The sequence below is a fragment of the Leucopleurus acutus genome (genome assembly GCF_964270905.1).
Source record: "Leucopleurus acutus genome assembly, chromosome: 7".
Taxonomy (NCBI): Eukaryota; Metazoa; Chordata; class Mammalia; order Artiodactyla; family Delphinidae; genus Leucopleurus; species Leucopleurus acutus.
In genome coordinates this window covers 97,930,420-97,940,661 of record NC_139150.1, presented here as the reverse complement: position 1 = coordinate 97,940,661, position 10,242 = coordinate 97,930,420, and positions in this window count along the sequence as shown.

Here is a 10,242-nt window from a genome sequence, read left to right as displayed (position 1 = left end):
AATTCCACCATTCCATCTTCCAGGTCACTTATCCATTTTTCTGCCTCAGTTATTCTGCTATTGATTCCTTCTAATGTATTTTTCATTTCAGTTATTGTATTGTTCATCTCTGTTTGTTTCTTCATCAGTTCTTCTAGATCTTTGTTAAACATTTCCTGCATCTTCTCAATCTTTGCCTCCATTCGTTTTCCAAGGTCCTGGATCATCTTCACTATCATTATTCTGAATTCTTTTTCTGGAGGATTGCCTATCTCCATTTCATTTAGTCATTTTTCTGGGTTTTTATCTTTTTTCTTCATCTGGTACATAGCCCTCTGCCTTTTGATCTTGTCTATCTTCCTGTGAATGTGGTTTTTGTTCCACAGGCTGCTGGATTGTAGTTCTCTTGCTTGTTATCCATATATTTTTATCTATATGCGGACCCAGGGCAGGTCACCCCAAAATATGCCTCAATGGCATATTAATTATTTTCATTTAAAGTTACTTAAGAAAGAGGCAATGCAAGTGGTACATTTGACACTCTTCTTTGTCTCCTTGAAAGTAAGAAAAAATGTCTCAGAGAAAGGTGCCCTCCCTGCATCTGGAGGTAGAAGGGCATCCTTATCACCAGAGATAGAGAATTCAAGGCTGAGAAGCCTATTTAAACAAACCTCGTTTCTTCTTTTATATATTACCCCAAGCCCAAACTCTGTTTAAGTTCTTTACTAATTAAGTATCCAAAGCCTTAGTGTCTTTGTCCTGTCAATTCCTCACAAATTTATTGTTTGTCCCGAAAGTATAAAAGCTGTCTGCTTTGGCCACTACTTAGGTCCTATTTCTATAAGACCTTTGTGTGAATGACTTAAATTTGTTGCTTTTTTCTCATATTTATGTGTCTTATGTCAATTTCATTATTAATACAGCCATAAGAACTCAAGAGGTATAGAGGGGGATATTTCCCCCTCCCTGACAATATCTCTCTATATCTGTACTTTAAAAGTTGTATACTTTAAACACGTGAAGCTCATGGTTTGCCAATTACAGCCAGATGGTGTGGAAATGGAGATAACTGTGAAATGCTATAATCCTTAACCCATTTATTAGTTACAAAAATCCTTTGAAGCTTTGTGCTTTTTATTGCTGTGTTTTTACTTAAGAGGAAGTACCATTTTTTTTAACCTGAAAGGAACTATGTCAGCTTGTAGTTCAGTTTGACTCTATGAGTGAACCTGAAGCAACGTCATTTACATTTTATCAATTAAGCAATTGGTATTTTTGAACACCTATCATCCATTACGAGGGGAATTCCCAAGAAGTGTCAGACCTCTCTCTCTCTTAGCTTCAGCATGTGAGCAAACAAGATGCACAAGCTAGTGTTTCGAAACAATGAGTAGCAGTTATCTTCAGTGTTGAATGAGTGGTGGAACAATAACCTCCACTGAACTATGGGAAAGCAGGAATTTGGCCTCCATGTGAAGCCTGAGAGAGGAGATATGCCTTAAACAAAACCTTACATGTTGGGGAGGATTGGCTGAAAAAGAGAATAGAAAGAACATTGGCACTAAGGGAAGGATTGGAATCTGGAAGAGAGTAGCTGGCCAAACAGGATTTCATGGGAATAACATTTAGGCTGTCCACATTACTAGGTGAGTTATCTTTTTCTATAGTATTGTTAACACAGACAGGAACTTGCACATGCACATGCACACACACACAGAGAGATGGAGAGGGAGACAGAGACACACAGTGCGAGAGCAAGAGAAATGCCATCTTTTCAAGATATTTAATTTTTTTGTCATTTTCTCATTGAACACATACTCTTGTGTCCAGAACAAGTAAAAGAAAGTCATTGCACTCATTTGCTCATCTGAAAACTCCTTCCAGTACCTTCTGAAGACCCAGTAACATCAAAAGAAACAGGTCAATTTTGTCCTAATTCAGTGCTGCCCCACCTTCAAAAGGAACAGATATCATATTTACTAATGTATGTTCCTCATTTGGGCAGGATTAGAATTTGATTCTCATTTTAAAAGGAAAAGAAATGTGTGTTTTTAACTTCTTTCATGTCACTTTCCACTCATGGCAACTCGCATAAGCCTTGGCCAGGCCTGACTTCACTGTTTTCCAAAAGTGGAGACAAGGAACAGAGTCACCACTGTCAACTTCAGAGGAAAATCAAGCTCTGAAGGAAGCATGCAGGGTCCACTTTGTCACAAGAAAAGTCAGACATAGAGTGAGCAAATATATTTCGAGTAATAGTATACTTAGTTTTAGGGATCTTGAGACTAATAAGTGTTGTAGATTGAATTACGCATTAGGTGTAGATTTCTGAGAAAAGAGAAGAAAATCTGAAGTTGATTTCATACAGCTCTCTTGACTTATTCTCCTCAAGCTTCCTCTGTTCCCTATGAGTTTTCAAGGCTGTAGGTTTGGGGGAAAAGTTCTTACTGTTGAACATTTCTAAAACTCTTTAGTGGCTTCTGTTGATCTTTGATAAAGTCTAAATGGTACATAGTTCTTGCATGACTTTGACCTGGCCCTGTGCACCACGCTCCTCTTGTGTCTTGCAGGCCCCCAGAAACATTGACTTTCTCTTTGTTCTTCACACTCCAAACAAACTCCTTTCTGTCTCAGACCTTTACACACACTTTTTCCACTACTTAAAATACTCTTTGTCCTTTTCCTACTCCAATTTTTGCCTGAATAACTCTTACTTATCTTTCAAGTCTCAATTTAAATAAACCTTCCTCAGGGAAGTCTTTCCTGATCCCCAAATGAGGTTGGCATCCTTGTTAAGCTCTCTGAGGGCACCCTGTCCTTTCCATTCTCCGCACGTTAGCTAAGACTGTAATTAACCAAATGCCTCTCTCTCCCTGTGAGGTGAGATTATGCCTGTTTCATTCACCATTATATCCCTAGCACCTAGCATAGACATTGGTCATAGTAGGCATTCAAATATCTGTTAAATTAATGACTGAATATTTAATTGAATGAAGAAATGTACATTTGCTTGATATACATCTGTTTGATGTACCTCTCAAGCAGAAACACAAGTAGCTGTTTCTTGTTAACTAAACTTTGAGGAGGTGTGATAAAACAGTTGTTTTCTAGCCACACTTTTAATAGTGCCTTAATAGTGTCTTTAGGTTAAAAAAAATGTTTTAGTAGTTAGTGGTCAGAGATAGTAAGTATATCGTACTGCTAAGTCAAATAAGCAACTACGTCCTGGATTTTGAAATCTAGACATTTGTAAGGTGAATTAGTCAATGAATTAGCTAGCCTCATATTTCACAAGCAGCTGTTATAAACAGTAGGAAATGTTTGTGATTTACCCTCACTCCAACTTCCTACCTATGTCAAATGGGGAGACTCTGGTGCCACCAACACCTCTGGAAAAGTAAAACTGCCGCAAACTATTCCTTGTTGGATCCATGCCTCCTCTCATCCCATATTCTCTGGAGCTGCCACAGGCTAAGGCAGCTTATTTGACAAGTCTATGAAGTAGAAGGAGAAAGAAGAAGCTCTGATGGGCTTTATCCAGGACTGTGAGATCCTTCATTTCTAGGGAATAAGTGGCTGTACCAGATTCAAAGAAGTATCAGAACCAAAGAAAGTCAGCTTTAGGAATGTAAATGCCCCTTGGTCTTGCCTTGCTCTTTTGCACTTTGTGACATGATTTCTTTCCTTCAGGAAGACTTTCTTCAAAGGTCATTGTAACCAGGCTTCTCTTGGATAAACTATAAAAAGAAAAGCAGATTGTTGTTACCTGCCAGGAATCTAATTTTCTAATGGTGGTCCTGATCGCTCTAGGGACAATTGGTATAGTCACACATTTCTCTTCCATTTTTCTGCTCTTAAGACCTGACATTTCCTACCAGCCTCTGGCCTCTTTGTTGCCATCTTGTGAGAGTCAGGGACAATCCTTCCTCCAGTTTTCAAGGGCAACAATAATCTATGCATATTCAGCTATCCTCATGAGCATCATTCACTTTTTAGTCTCTTGGGGGAGGGTATGCATGTGGGTACACACTGCAAGGTGCCAAGTCCATTTCAACAGTGTGTGTGTGAGAGACACAGCAATAAATTTTTTAAGTGAACTGTCCATATATGATTTCATTTACGACAGTCATCTTGCAGGAATGGGTTTCCAACATCCTAAAAATTATTATTGTTATATTACATAGTACTTGGGTACATGTTATTATGGAAAATGATACCTTGTGCTTGATAAAAAAGAACAATTGATACATTCATTATCTAGGATCCTGTTTTACCTTCTGCTATGAGGATGATTTTTTGTTTTATCCAGAATGTTGTGCTTTGATGGAGGCATAGTGAGATAATGAAAATTCAATTGGATATCTGTATTCAATTTTCTTTTATATTTTTTATTTACTTTATGAATAGGTAGTAGAGTAAAATAGTTCAACAAATGAAACAGCATTGAAAATATACATTAGAGAAGCACTCTTATTCTATAGAATCCAATTCTTTAACCCCTCTCACAAAGGGTAACATTTGATAGTTTATTTTGTGTCCTTCCAGAGTTCCTTTATGCTTATCATTTTGTCTATATTTGGATTTCACAGAAAAAGAAAGCAGCAGCCTATGCTTAATAAACTAACCTCTTTAATCAAAGCCAAATGCTTAAGTTAAAATAATGAATGATTATCCTTCACAAGAGAAGTGCAATAATGTGTTATGTAATGTGATTTATTCATTTCCTTCTTTTATTCTTAGTGGAATTGGTATTCAGTGTTTAGCTACAAAATGGATATCCACACCCATACATCAAAGGAAATACATTGCCTTTTTCATTGACATATATTTTGTCTCTTGAAGGCATAATAAAAGCAAGTCAAAGCAATGTTATATGTTCTAAAGACATTCAATAAAGATGAAATAACTGACTAATAAGAACCAGATCTAAAAAAAAAAAAAAAAAACCAGATCTGTTTGAATAAACATATGAGTAACCATGTATATTCTTGGCTTTAGTTGAAATTTGATGCAGATGTTTTCATGTGCATTTGTGGGTATGACAAGAAGAAAAGTTACAATAATGTTCTTTTAAAGTTTATTTGTTGGGAACGAAGTATGTGTATGTATGTCAAAATGTCTCTCCAGAAACTTAAATAAAATCTATATGCATTGTCAAAATAAACTCTGTATATATTCTCTATACCTGTGTGTCATACAGTTTTCCAAGGCTCTATCAATTATTTCCATACTTTCTCTGAAATCAGTCTCTTTCCCTCCACTAATGCATAAGCCTAAAAACATATCAAAATCTCTCTTTTTCTTAAAATAGAGCAAAATATTACCTCTTTTGTTCTACCCCTTGGATTGCCAATTTCTCTCCCTCCTTGAGTTCCCAGCAAACTTCTCGCAGGCCATTGGCCCCATTTGTGAAAAATCCCTTTTGTTCTTTGCCCTTCACAATCTGGTTTTTGTTCCTTGTCACTCTATGGAATTTATACACTAAGTGATCACCTGTAGATTTCCTATTGCCAGATCTAGAAGCTTCTTTTGACATTGTTAACTGGCTTTCTTTACTTGTGGAACACTCTATGTATCTGATGATAGCTTCTACTTAAAGCTTCTTTGAACCTCTTTCAATGAATTCTTCTCCACCTCCTCTTTTCTAAACTTAGTTATCCACAAAGATTTCATTTTTGCTCCATATTTCTCTCTCACTGTTATTTCTTCCTTGGTTATTTTATTTAGTTAACTCTTATCTCTCTGGTTGCAGCTCCAAAATCCGTGTCTCTGGCCACTACCCCTCTCCTATGCTCCCAACATCCATCTCCATGTGGATGTCCCTCCATGCCTTCGCAGTCAGTTGGTTGAAACTAAGCCCTCTGTCTTGCATAAAACTGAATTTCCTCAAGTATTTTCTAGTTTTATTAACATGTAATTATCCTGCCTCTCAGGCTTGAAATCCTTTTGTAGATGTTTCCTTTTCCTTTGTCCCTTCCTTCCCATTACTAAGCTTATCACCTTTCCTCTTATGTGAATTACTGTTTTCTTTGCCTGAAACACTTATTTCTCCTTCCCTAATTATATCAGAATTGACTGTTCTCTCAGTCTCAACCCTGTCCTGATTTCAAACTATTTCTATATATTCCTTCCAGAGAAATCTTCCTAAATATAGTTTCTTGAGTCTGAAATTTTTTTTGCTGTTTCCCTAATGTCTACCAAATAAAGTCTCAACTTCTTATCAGAGCCACTTGCTTTAATTCATTTGTTTATTCATAAACTGAGAAAACTTTTACTGATACACTATTATTTAGTAGATGCTGTATGAGACATTGGATGTAGGCAGGTTTAGTTCCTGCCTCATGTGGCTCACAGTCTAGTAGGAAAGACAACTGAAGCAGCATTTACAAGATGATGAGTAGTACTATGAGGGAGAAGTAGGGGTGCAGTATGACTACATAAGAGGGGCCCTAACTCAGAGTTAGGGAGACTTCTTGAAGAAAATGACATTCTCAAGGATGGATAAATACTATGTAAAATTTAGATATTCAAGGAAGGGGAAGATGAGTTTCCAGGTAGAGGCAACAGCATGGCTTTTGAAGGTTTGTTGGGATTTGGCTTTATCCCACTCTTTCAGCTAAATCTCTCACTGAGTCCTTTAGACACCCTTTGTCCAGCCAAACAAGACAACTCCAGGTGTTTTCTTACCTTTTGTTTGCTCCAGCCATTCTAAATGCCTTTTTTTATCTGCCTGTCCAAGTCCTGTCCATCCTTTAAGACTCCGCTCAACCACTTTCAGTTATGAAAGCGTTCTCATTTCCTGAGCAGGAAGAAATCTTTCCACTCTCTGTGCTTTTGGAATATTTTGTTTGTATATTTCTTATAACACACATGCCTCATATTACATTAGTGTCTCATCACTTTCCTGTTTTTTAGTATCTATGAGCTCCTTAAGGAGAGGGACAATGGTTTCTGTCTTGTTCACTTCTAGAACTTTGAGAAGTTCAGGTTTTTTAGATATTAGAACCCCCAAGACTTCCATGACTAGGGTGAAACACATATCTTTAAAAAGCAGGACAGAACAACCTGAAATACAAGATTAGGTCAGCTTGAGAAATGGGGGAAGGATGCAGTGGGGTGGAAAATAAACATTTATCTAGTGCGCATTACATACACACCACACTTAATCCACATAACTATCTTTAGTAGGAAGTATTCTTATCACCATTTTATAGATGAGTTCAAGGAGATATAGAACCTTGTCTATTTTCATACAAGCATTAAGTGGAAGAGCCAGAATTTTAGCCCATCAGCAGCTCTGATGATTCCACACTATGTGCCTTTTCCCTATGCCTTCCTCACCTGTGGGGCAAGGATACCATGCCAGCTCTGAAAGGAATCAGGAAATATGCAGGAGAAATTCAGAACACACTTCAGATCATTCACAGTTAACCTTCAAGATTCATGAAAGCATAATTTATTAGTTCTTTCTGGTATTATTTAATAGGTAAAATAATTTTTAGCAGAATGTTTCTTAAAAAAGAGACCAAAGGGAGAACCACATTCTGTTTTCTGTTAACATGTGTTCAGTAATGGTCTACTTGACAAGGAACATAGAAAATAGGTCTAGAGAGTTAGTGTTCTTCTGAAGACTTGGAAAAAGAGATTGGAATCAAAGTGTCAACAGACACCAAGCCAAGTAAAATGTTACAGGGCTGCATTTTGTCAACCTTACTTTATGATTATTTTCACTCTGGCCTGGGAGCTAACTTTATCCCAACTGTGTACATTGGCATCCCAGAAAGTCTTTACCCCCTGCCAGGACTCCCCTACCTTCACATCTCCCTAGTATGGAGGAAATTCAGCCAAGTGGGTTCCACTTGCTCAAGAAGCTCAAAAATAGTCATCTGTTGGTCTATGTCTACAAGTCAAATTACCTCAAAGGTCAAGGACTTCTGGTGTTTTGGCCTCTGGTGCTTTCAGCTACCCTCCTTAGCAAGGCGAGCCAGCCTCTCCATCCTTTTATTTTCATTTTTTTCCTTTTTACTTTTTCTGGCCAGGCCGCGTGATATATGGCATGTGTGATCTTAGTTCCCTGACCAGGGATTGAACCCACAACCCCTGCACTGGAAGCACAGAATCTTAACCACTGGACCACCAGGGAAGTCCCTCCATCCTTCTTTAGCTGAGGCTCTTTGGAATGAGTGTAGCTCTTTCCCAAGGATTCTATAGACCAAGGAGCCAACAGGAGCACCCTGCCTTGTTGAGACCCTGCAGCCTTTTCCTAATTGTAGCCATCATCTCACTTAAAACTGCAGTTCCCATAAAGCAAGGGCTTACCAAACATTAACTTGTATACCTTCATAATTTTTGAAGTCCTCTACCTTTAGAACAGACCTTACAATTAGAGATACATACATTGTAGATGGCTACCCATCTCAGGGATGTCCAATCCATTGCTGCTCTCAACATACCATATTATCTAGTGTGTCCTAACCTGATTCTAAGGAGCCAATATTGACCTTTGTCATTTAAACAAGGGTCAACCTTGTAACATCATCTTGGACAGTTGCATTATCATCATGTCATAACAAGCTCCTTGAGGTAAGGCACAGCTATGGGATGAATGTTTGCATCTTCCCCAAATTCTTATGTTGAAACCTAATCTCCAATGTGATAGTATTTGGAGATGGAAATATGGGAGGTGATTAGGTAATGGTGGAGCCTTCATGAATGAAATTAGTATCTTTTGAAAGAGACCTCAGAGAGCCCTATCACCTCTTCTGACATGTGAGAACACAGTGAAAAGATTGCTGTCTGTGAAGCAAGAAGCAGATCCTCACCAGACACTAAATCTGTTGACATCTTGATCTTGGACTTCCCAACCTCTGGAACTGTGAGAAATAAATTGTTCAAGCCACTCCATCTATGATGATTTGGTATTGCAGTCCAAACTAACTAAGATAGACACCATGGCTTAACCTCTATGGTATGTTCCCCAGGATTTAGTCCAGGGATGAACACACATGATAGGTCTTCAGAAAGTACCAAAGAGTTACTTTGTGTCACCAAAGAGTCTTCTCAACCATGTGCAGCAATAAGGGCTTACCAGTAGAGAGGCTCCATTGGCTCTGCTTTCCCTCGCAGCCCTGCTCAGCACAGCCCCTGGGCCTATCACCTGGGTTCAGCTAGGCATCTGTGCTGATCCTGATCTGGGCAGGAAGAATGTTAGTGACCCCTCCAAAGCTTAGAATTTTAATTAGTGGTGCTGCTGTACAGTGTCTAGAGGATATTACAACCACCAAGTCACTTCCTTCCCTTGTTCCTTATCATGTTGGCCAAGCTCCCAGGACAGACCATCTACTTTAGTGTTCCTACTGAGCTCACTTGTCTAGCTCCTGACATCCTGCATAAGTTTTGATAGTTTCTCCCCTGATATAGATGCTCTTTGAAAGGTGAATCCCCTGAAGCACACCACCACTGCCTACCCCACCTGATTGTAGGTCCACATGCCTCTCTCTGCTAGACTGGCCTTTGCTTGCTGCTAACACCTGCCAGAACCTAACCTGAGCTTGCAGGCTTCTTTGGGACACTGAAAAAATCAACCTTGTAAAGCAGGCCTTGAGCCTAAGGTGTCCATCTCAGGAGAGTCCTAAAACACAACTGTTCAACCTCATTGCCACTATCATAGCTACTTACTCTCATAAATGATCACCAAAACTGCCAGCACAAAAAATCACTCCTGACCCTAACTTTGTGATACACCCCACAGAGATCTATGTTTATTATATTGTTACTATTATCGATAATAATTATTATATTATTATGTAATACATTTATAAGAAACAAAACAAAACAAAAACACAAAGAATCACTCCCTCCTGATACCACAGTCCTTAAGTCATCCATTTCAAAATAAAAATTTGTTGTTCAAAGGTGTGTGTGTGTGTATAATCTGGCGATGATTCTGGAAGACATTTATTCCTCCCTCTTCTCATCCTCCTACTGTAGTGATAAATGCATTAGACTTAATTTCCAAGAGCTTTCATAGTTTTGGACTAATTTCAGAGTAAATACTGGGGAGATATATCCTTTTCTTTGCCAAAGAGAAACATGTCCCATGAAATAGCTTGAAATTGCCCAAGTACTCATGGCAAGAACATATCTGTTCTGATCTTTCAAGACAAGAAAGGAGAAGATAGATTCTAATTAGGGTGATGAGGTTGGCTGACTGGCCCAAGACTGAGCGAGTAAGCAGTTCCCAAAATATGTACTTACATTGCT